Source organism: Cavia porcellus, unplaced genomic scaffold, assembly GCF_034190915.1.
Source record: "Cavia porcellus strain 051 isolate PalLab524CR breed Dunkin Hartley unplaced genomic scaffold, mCavPor4.1 scaffold_1, whole genome shotgun sequence".
Lineage (NCBI taxonomy): Eukaryota > Metazoa > Chordata > Mammalia > Rodentia > Caviidae > Cavia > Cavia porcellus.
This window is the reverse complement of record NW_026947484.1, coordinates 46,000,772-46,010,214: the sequence shown is the minus strand read 5'-3', so window position 1 is coordinate 46,010,214 and position 9,443 is coordinate 46,000,772. Positions and strand designations below refer to the sequence as shown.

Sequence of the window (9,443 nt, the reverse complement as noted above, 5' to 3'; positions counted from 1 at the left end):
AAATTGTTTTTAATTAAAAATCACTTTCCTAAGTATATCTTTCTGGAAATCAGATTAAAAACTAGCTAGGTTGAGTTATTCTGAAAAATGTTCTAAATGGAAGTAGAAAAGTATTCTACGAGTTTTAAAATTTGACATAAGCAATGCAGTAGATATATTGTTACCACTTAAATAATTTATGGCAGCTAAAGAGAATTCAACACTGATAGATGCCAAAATCAGTATCTAGCTACCCTAAATAACATCTACTCTTATCTAGCCTCCCAGTCAAATATAATTTCTTCATTTGCTTCAATATCTTCACTTCAAAATAACTGAACGTCTGTACCCAAATGTCTCAGTGAGTTTTCTTTCATTGTACCAAAATATCAGAAACTAGGTAATATATAAAGAAAAATATTTGTGTAGTTCACAATGTGGAAGGTAAATGTATGCAATCAGACAGCCTCCTGGGCTACATCACAAAGTAGCAGGTGCTATTATGGTCTTATGGTAGAGAGGAGTCGCTGCAAGGCAAGACAAAAAACAACAGGGTTTGGGGGCCAGGCTTGCTCTTTTGATAACAGTTGTTCTCCTGGGAACTAACCAGGATCCTGAGGAATTCCTTCTGCATTAATCCCTTCTAGGGTAGGGTTTTTAAGTACTTTTAAGTACTTAAAAGAGAGTACTTTTAAGATTTTTCCAGTGCTCTGTACTACCCTAGTCACCTTCTATTAGGCGTCACTTCTTAAAAACTGTAATACCTCAACATTGCCACCCAAAGGAACACACTTCCTGCATGTGAACCTTTGGGGGACACCTCAAAGCATAACCAAACCATAGCACCAAACTATACTTTCCATATAAGAAAGAAAAACACTTTAAAGCTTAGGCTAGATCTAACAAATATACTCCCAAACAGAAACAAGAGTGTCTGTGTACAAAAGTATGTATTAAAAAGTATTATGGCAGTCTGGCTTATCATACCCCCAAATTAGATGCAACTCAAATGTCCATCAGCAGTACAATAGATACACTCAGGTGTACTGCACTCATACGAGGGAATGCTGTTCAGTAATGAACAAGTAAAGAGTTTGGCAAGAATGTAAGAGAAACTTACAGTCGTAGTGTTGAGTACAGGAAGTCAGACAAGTAGAGATGTGTTGCATGAATCCCTTTGTGCAAAGATAAAAACAGGCAAACAGTAACTTGCACCGCTGGAAATCGGGGAAGCAATTATACTGAAGGAGGACGAATGTCTAGAAGGGGCCACAGGTAGCACTTCTTAGTGACTCAGAATATTCTGGGGCTCAGTCTGGGAGGGTGAAGTTTGCATGAGATATTCACTCGTAGAAAGTCACTGCAACACAGAACTAAGAGTTATACACCGCTCTGTATGTTTAGCTGCTATAAAAATATGGAGCGCTGCCAAAGAGGAAGTGGGGATTTACAAAGCGCTTATATATCAAAAGAGACATCATTTATGTAAGCACATCTAGTGAGTGATAACTCTAGGAACATGGAAGATGACATAGCATAAATAGCATGTATATGTTGTCTTACACATGATGTATATATGTCACGCATGTTTCTTCAGTCTTCATGAGTCTGAGTCAGATGACAACCCCTTAACCCAACACAAACGGCACCAGTTCTTGCTCCCATTTGTCTCACCAAACCTCTGCGCATGCCCTGCTGTGTCCTGCATTTCTGGCAGTCTCCAGAAGGTGTCCACTTGAGCCCCCACTCTGCTAACAATGCCCATCCTAGGCACTGTGGTTAGTCCTGCTTCTCCTCTATGGTGTGCAGGACAGGACAAAAGAAAATGACCCACCCATTCCTGTTGAAAGATAAAACATTGCTTCTGGAGTCTGAGTATTTTTTGTATGCAGTGGGAAAATCACATCAGTGTCCTCAAACAGCGCTCTGCATTCCTGTGGGTATGATTGTAGTTTGCTGGATCAGGGAACACAACCAAGAACTGCTACACTGCTGGTTCCCTCTGATGACCAAGGCTTTTCCTAGAAGTTAATCACTGGGCTCCTCCTGCCCTCAGGCTTGATTCTCACAGAGGAAACTTCACAGTCTTCAACAGTCACCCACAGCTTGCTAAAATGCCCATAGGTATCCACATCCCAGCAATATCCTGACATCTCTCAGCGATGACTCCTCACCTGCCCAGAGTGACTTTACCAGACCTCACTAGTTGACAGATTTGCCCAGACAGGCTTAACACCCAGTGCTAGAGCCAGCTGTGCTCTGTACTCTAATCCTGCAAAGAGAAATGGTTGCCTGGGAGACCCAAGCCACTACTATATCAAGCTCTGAGTATTTTCTAAATCTAGCCTAGGAAAGTTGAGATTTTATGATTTCTTGATCTTTTAAGATTTTTCCAGTGCTCTGTATCAAAATAAAGTAATTTCTTTAGGTGTCAATATATTTATAACTAAGATGGAGAAAGCACCTCTACTTTACACTCTAGTCACAGTGATATAAAATAATCAAGTTTTCCTATATTTTCTTCAGATTATGGGGTCATTCTATCAGAATGTTTTGGTCCTTGAGTATCCAGAACAAAGAAAGACTTAAAACTGTGATTAGCATTGCAGTCACACCCTGCTGAGCCTCTAGGTTTACCTAGAGGTAGTGTTCAAACGGCAAACTTCTCCATCTGCTGGCATCAGCCTGCCTCTGCAGCTCACACACTGAATCTTTATCAAAAATGTGAAGGATGACGCTTTACAAATTGGAATGGGGTGCAAGTTCAGGACTTCATCTTAAGCTGGAAACATATTGTGGTCCAATGTCTCTCATTCAAGAGTGATGGAGGAATCCAAACTCCAGAAAGAAACAGAAATGACCATTATCATTTGACTTCAAGACAAATACATGATACTCTTTCCTGTAGCTGAGATTTAAAGTTTGGGCTACTTGCATAATTTGTTTTCTTCTTTTTTTTTTTTTTTCCTTTCTTTTTTCCTTCTTTCTGTCTTTTTTTTTTTTTTTAGCATAGTCTGGTGGTCTGTCTCATATTTGCATGTGAATGTGGTACCTTGAACTCATTTTGAAATACTTCATTTGGCAGAGTCCATGGTCTGTAATTCTTTCCACCATCAGCAATAAGCACAGACTTTTGTATACAGTGGTACTTGTTCAATGGTAGCTTTGTTGATGTTCCAAATTAAACCAATACTTTCAGATCCTTCTTCCACCTACCTATAGGGAGGTCCTATGGTGATGGTCATAAAATACAGGTCAGGTTTATATGGCTTGTGGGGAGGGAGAGATAAAGGGAGTTCCCAGGAAATGCAGCCTTGGGAGGAAGATGATAGGATTCTTTCTAAAAGATGAGAAGTATAAAACAAAAGAGGCCTTTATTCTGAGAACACAGAGAGAGATAACCGGCACCATCACCCCCCTCCCCACGGCTGGAGTCTGGCCATCTCTCTGGCAGACATGTGGCATCGGGGGTATGTAAGTAGCTTCTGTTTGGGGCGAAACCCAAGGGGACATCAGGGATGCAAGGGTAGCCCATTAGTCCTAAGTTTGGCACCACAGATAAGTTCCCAGGGGCGGGAAAGATGACGTCACAGGTAAATTCCTTGGGGTGGGGGAGATAGGAGCTTCCTGGTTCTGGTTGAGGCTTTTCTGGCTACAGAGTCCTGTCTGGGCCAAAACCCTTTCAGAAGATACCTCCTTTTTTTACTCCACAGTCAGTTTGTTTTCTTGATATATTCCAGGTAGCCAGTGATAGAATTCTGGTGAGGCTGAAAAGATAAGAAGTATGAAATATAAATGACCTTTATTTTAAGAATGCGGGGAGAGACCCCCTGACCCTCTGGGGTCTGGCATTCTCTCTGGGGTCTGGCAATCTCTCTGTTGGACACGTGGAGTGGGAGCATGCATGTAGCTTAGGTTTGGGGTGGTACCTGAGGGGCATTAGTGATGCACAGGTAGTCCATCGATATTCATTTTGCTCCACAGGTAAATTCCTAGGGTCAGGGAAGATAGAGCTCAAGACAGAGCCCCCTGGTTCCGCCTCCAAGCTTTTTACCAGCTACAATGTCCCAACTGGGCCAAAATCCTTTCAGCCAGCACCAGTCAATCATAGTGGCTTCACAAATACAAACCCCACCAAAAAAATGTATATATAATTCAGCAGTTCTCCATACTAATAAATGTCTGGAAGCTAATGGTCACCACTTTGAGCACCTCTTATAATTGTAGATGCCAAAGGTAATTTGCATTAACCTCATGATGTCTCAGTAAGTGTAGTATTAAAATATTTATAAAAGTTTTTCTTTTCCTTTTCATTTTTGTCAGACTATTTTCCCAATAATCCATAAAGTAAAAACACTGAATTTGAAAAAGAGGTCATAATATGCAAAATTATGCTCCATGAACTATAATCTTAGACAACAAAATATGCAAAAGGAGAAAGTCCTGTGTTTGTATATAATGTTGGCTTTTAATATATCATACATACTCCCGGCCTACATCTTTGAAAATATTAAGTGAGAAACAATTTTCTTTCCAGAGTTTTGTAAGTTTTAAACTAACAAATGTTACAGTTTGTACCTAAGCACTTTGCTAGTTAGAGTTTTAAGAATGATTAACTAAACAACACAGAGAGGGTCATTGGATGCTTGAAAACCTGGTGTTATGGCTGTGTCTAGATGTTCCAGCAAAGCCTCATGTGGTAATAGGTGGGACTTTTTCAGAGGTGCTGGATCTAGAGTATGTGATACTGGAGTTGATTCAGGTGCAATGCTAGGATCAAAGGCACTAGGATAGAGTGTGAGTGCTACCTGCACTAACAGGAGGTAGCCTGGATAAGATATAAGGGATCGAAAGAGTTATTGCGTTTACTTGTTTGGCTACCTTCTGCCTGCCAAGGATTGTTTCTCTTCTGTGATGCCTGTCTGCCATACCACCCTGCCTTGGAGTCAGCCAATTATAGGCAGAAACCTCTACAAACAGTGAGCTAAATAAACCTTTCCTCTTTTAACTTTAGGTATTGGATATTTTGTCTCAGCAATGAGAATAGTAACTGAGACAGAATTTGGTACCAGCAAAATGGGGTTGTAGCTGTGACTGTACCTGACAGGGTGGTTTAGGAGCCTTTAGAGTTGGCTTGTGGAAAGAGTTTCAAAAGGTTTAAAGATGCCAGTTGAAAAAGCGGAGTCGGAACACATTAGGCTGTACCTGATGGAAGATTTTGGTTGGAATTTAGAAGACTGGAATACTGACTAAAATGATCCAGTTAAAAACAAGACTGGGGAGGTTTCTGCTGGGAAGGACTGCATTGGCTGCTGGACTCCGATAATGTGTGTGTTATATCTTGGCAGAAAGTCTGTTTGTATGTTGCTCATGTTCAGAGACTGTCTGAGACTGAGGTTAAGGGCAGTGGACTAATTAATCTTGCAGAAGAAATTTTAAGGCAGTCAAATGTTAACACAGTGGCATGGCTACTGCTGGGGGCTTTTTGCCAATCTGTGTTGAGAATCAAGAGCAAAGAGCCCAACAGAATGATTTAAAACGTGAGTTTGGCCAGAGCTGAAAAGATAGAGCAAAGGAGATCTTGATTGCTGAAGAGGAACAAAAAAATGAAAAGATGGCCTAAGGGCATCACAAGAAACAGCAGGACTTCACCCTTTGCAGCCTCAAAATTGCAAAAGTGGAAGACTTTGCTTTGAAAAGAAAGCCCAGAGCACCACGTTCAAGAATGGTGATGGCCTAGGGAAGTTGTTCTTTGGGATTTGGTTCATAGGCACTGGACTCTTACAACCAAGAGAGAAAGAAGCCTGTATTCAGCTACTGCTCCAGCTGACAACAGACTTTAGTGCCATCCACATGGTGCTGGTTTTAAGTGCATGAAGAATGCAAGAGTTGTAGGAGCAAGAATATTTCCACCAAGATTTCAGAAACAGCCCTCGGAGGCCAGGCAGTGTACCCCTGAGAAGGCAGTATGTCAAGTTATGAATGTGAAGCAGTGGAGACCCCAAAAGGCTGGAGAAGCCAGGAACATGGATCACCTGAGGAAAGCTGCCAGGAACAAGCAAAGTTGGCCAAAGAAAGAAGTCATGGAAGTTACATCCACCAGCAGAGCCATAAGGGTGGAGCCACCCAAGGCCTTTGGCATTCACATCTTGCCACAGATTGCCTTGGATGCTAGAAGTAGACATGTGGAATTTAATTATGAGTTTTGGACTTGGTTTGGTCTCATTCCTTTGCATCCCTTATTTGTATCTTTAGAATGGTAATGTTTATCTTGTGCCATTGAATGTTAGAGATGGTTAACTATCTTTTCATCTGTATAAGGGCTCACAACTAAGAGTTTGCCTTAAATCTCAGAGGAGACTTTGGACTTGAATTTTTCATCAATGCTGAAACTTAGGACTTTGTCAACTCTGAGAGGAACTAAATGCCTTTTACATAAAGGGATGTGCATGAGTCTTTAGATGGGCAGGGGTGGAATGTTATCTTGTGTGTCTGGATGTCCCACCATGGCCGCATGAGGTCAAGGGTGGGGCTTTTTCAGAGGCTGAGTGTGTGAAGCTAGGATTGATTCCTGGTGCAACACTAAGGTCAAGGAATCTAGGATTGAGGGTGAGTAGCTTGAATAAGATACAAGGCACAGAAACAGCTGTGGTCTTTGCCTGTTTTGCTACTTTCTACCTGCCATGATTTGTTTCTCTGTGATGCCCCTCTGCCATGCCAACCTGCCTTGGAGCCAGCCAATTATGAACTGAAACCTCTACAAACTGTGAGCTAAATAAACCTTTCCGCCTTTAGCTTTGTGAGTAATGAGAAAAGTAACACTGAGTTTGGTTTACTCTCTCAATGGAACAAAATTCTAAAAACCAATAATGTTTTTATAGGTGACTCTGTGTTTTGCAAAGTCAGTTCCTGTGATTAATCAATTGGGTACAAAGAGCAACTCAAAATTCGGGCCAACAGTGAGTTAGGTTTCACACAGGCCCTGAGACAAGGTGGCAGGGGGCTGTCCCTTGAGCATATTGCATCACGACCATCCGTTGAAACCCTGCGATTAGCACATTCTTCACTTTCCTTCCTCAGTCAGGGTTTGCTCATGTCTCTTTGCAAAATATTCCCAGAATTCATCTCTTCATTTGTTCACATATACAGTCGAATGTTTTTTTCTGAAACCTCAGTCTTGCTGATTACTACTGCATTAGTAGTAATAGCAGAGTAAAACAAATACATATAAACTCACACGGAAAGCCCATGCAGTTTCCTGTTTATGTCAGCCTAGTTTCTATGTCAAGTCCTCTAGGATGCAGGAAAATCTGACCTCAATCGGTCCACTCAACTGGCCCCTCGGCAAGGGCTCCCCAGAGCCAAGTGGCTGGTGTGGGGGTGGCGGTAGAGAACCTCCAGCCCTGCTACTTCTCCCATGGGGTCCTGCCACCTGTCCTGGCTCTTCCTCAGAAGTGGAGCTAAGTCCCTTGCTCTCCAAGATGCTCGGGATACCTGGGGGGTCTAATCCTAAGAAAAAAGTTCTAGACTCTCGGCTCCAGGATGGGTAACATCTCCCCTCTGCCCCCTACCCCACTGCTACCCTTCTCCTTGGCCTTTTCATTACTGCCCAGTCTCCTTGGCCTTATTCTGAATGTGTCTCTTCCATGTTCACTTGAAGTTTAGAGCCAGGAAGCCACCTGGCCAACCTCAGAGCCAGTAAGCACTTCTAGTGGCAGAGTAGCTCCTCCAGGGAGAGAAAGGAAACTCCTGGGAGAAAATTCAAACTTGAGTCAATATTTCAAAATGTAACACCCAGAAGCTTATGTCTTACTGATGCTTTTAGCCTTTCCTGGACCTTCTCCCTCCAGGTCCATCTTTTCTGAGCTAAGCTGTGTCTTGGAGCGAGAAGGACAAAGCATTACCCTTCATTTGCAGAATCTGAAATTGAGACTCTGAATCTCCAGCCAGAGCATATTCCACAGCAGATGCATTAGACTTCCAGTGATCTGAGGCACAGGGAGGAGATGGGCTCTGTATCTTTCCAGCTTTTCAAAAACTCCCCCAGGACCACACCTACTAAGCCAAATTACTGTACTGGGGAGCAAATCACACACGCCAGGAAGCAGAAGTGATGGCAATCTGTCGGCTGCCTGTCTGCAGGTACTAAGGACATTCAATAGTGTAACAAATCCAGGAGCTCAGTCAGCCATCTAAATATTTAAAACCGCAGAACCTGGATAGTAACCTGGATGGACAGAGTCATCCGTTAAAAATGCTGAGCAAAATGTACTTACTTCCATTCACTGAGCATAAAACTCAGCTCAGAGTTTACACCACTCCTCCTTTCCAGGTTGCCAGTGACCAGTACTGGGTGCCTCTCAGGCTCTGTCGAATTTCCCCGGGCTTCAGAGCTGCCAGTTTGTAGGTCACAAGGTCAACAAACAGCACAAAAGTACAGAGTGAACAGACTAAGTAGGTTAACTGAAATGGAGTAACGATTGAGGTTTAATGAACTGATCCCAACTCCCATTTCAGGAAAGAGAAACCTCTTCTGAAGTGAACTTGAGCAAGCTATGCAACTTTTAAGCCTCGGTTTCCTTATTTGTGACATGGGAACCAAAAACAGAACTTGCATCATAGAGCTGGTGAGAGGACTGAACAAGGTGACACATTGGAAGCACCAAGCCAGAGCCCTGAATTTGCTAGTTGAGGTTCAGATGAACTTGAAGTCTGTCTGCCACCACAGTAAGCCCAGCTCTGAGACACAAGGGACAATAACCTGCCTTGATTCCCAATATCTTTCTGTGGTGGTGGCCACCAGAATGGGCCACACAGACCCACACATGCAAGAATAAGCAGACAGCCTCACTGTGTTTGCTCAGAGGCACCAGGGGCTACTACCACCAGTAACTAAGCTGGGTACCAGGGACTCCCCTAACAGCTGATTTTGCCCAGTGGCCTCAATGGATCGTCCAGAGACTGCAGAGCAGTCTGGGATACGCCCTCCCCGCCCGCCCCCTTCACTCTGGTCTGAACCCCTCCTGGGCTAGGCTGGCTCCATCCCCATTACCTCTCCTAAGGGCATTCGCCCAATAAAACCCTGGCACGTTTAATCCTGTCCTGGCATCTGCCTCCCTGAAGACCTGAACCAATATACTTTCCTCGGCTCCTGTCTCACAATGGGCAGCTTGTATTTGTTTTGGAGACCTTTCAGTCCCTGCAGCTATCCATAGCTACTATTCCACAGGGAAGGCAGGGAAGCCGCAGAGGAGAAGCAGGAATAACACAGGTCAGCACAATAATGTGAGTGCAAACGTGGGCAATGAATTCCAATACTTCTTCAGGGATTTCCAGTTGCTGGTGATTCTGGCAGCTGAAAGAGGGGCAAAGATGTTAATCTCCTTGATCAAGTAACTTACACTCTCAAGGACTCAGATCCCTAGGCCACGACAGAAGAAGCAGATAATAGATTTTGGAGGGAC

At 43.2% G+C, this 9,443-nt stretch overlaps 1 long non-coding RNA gene across 1 annotated transcript; it reads right to left on the bottom strand.

The window, feature by feature from the left end:
- Positions 1 to 2,918: 2,918 nt before the first annotated feature.
- LOC134475770 (uncharacterized) lies at positions 2,919 to 8,920 on the bottom strand. Its single transcript, XR_010047010.1, has 2 exons — positions 8,256 to 8,920; positions 2,919 to 3,746 (listed from the first exon to the last, which is right to left on the bottom strand). It is a non-coding gene; the product is annotated as an uncharacterized LOC134475770 (long non-coding RNA).
- Between the last annotated feature and the right edge of the window lie 523 nt (positions 8,921 to 9,443).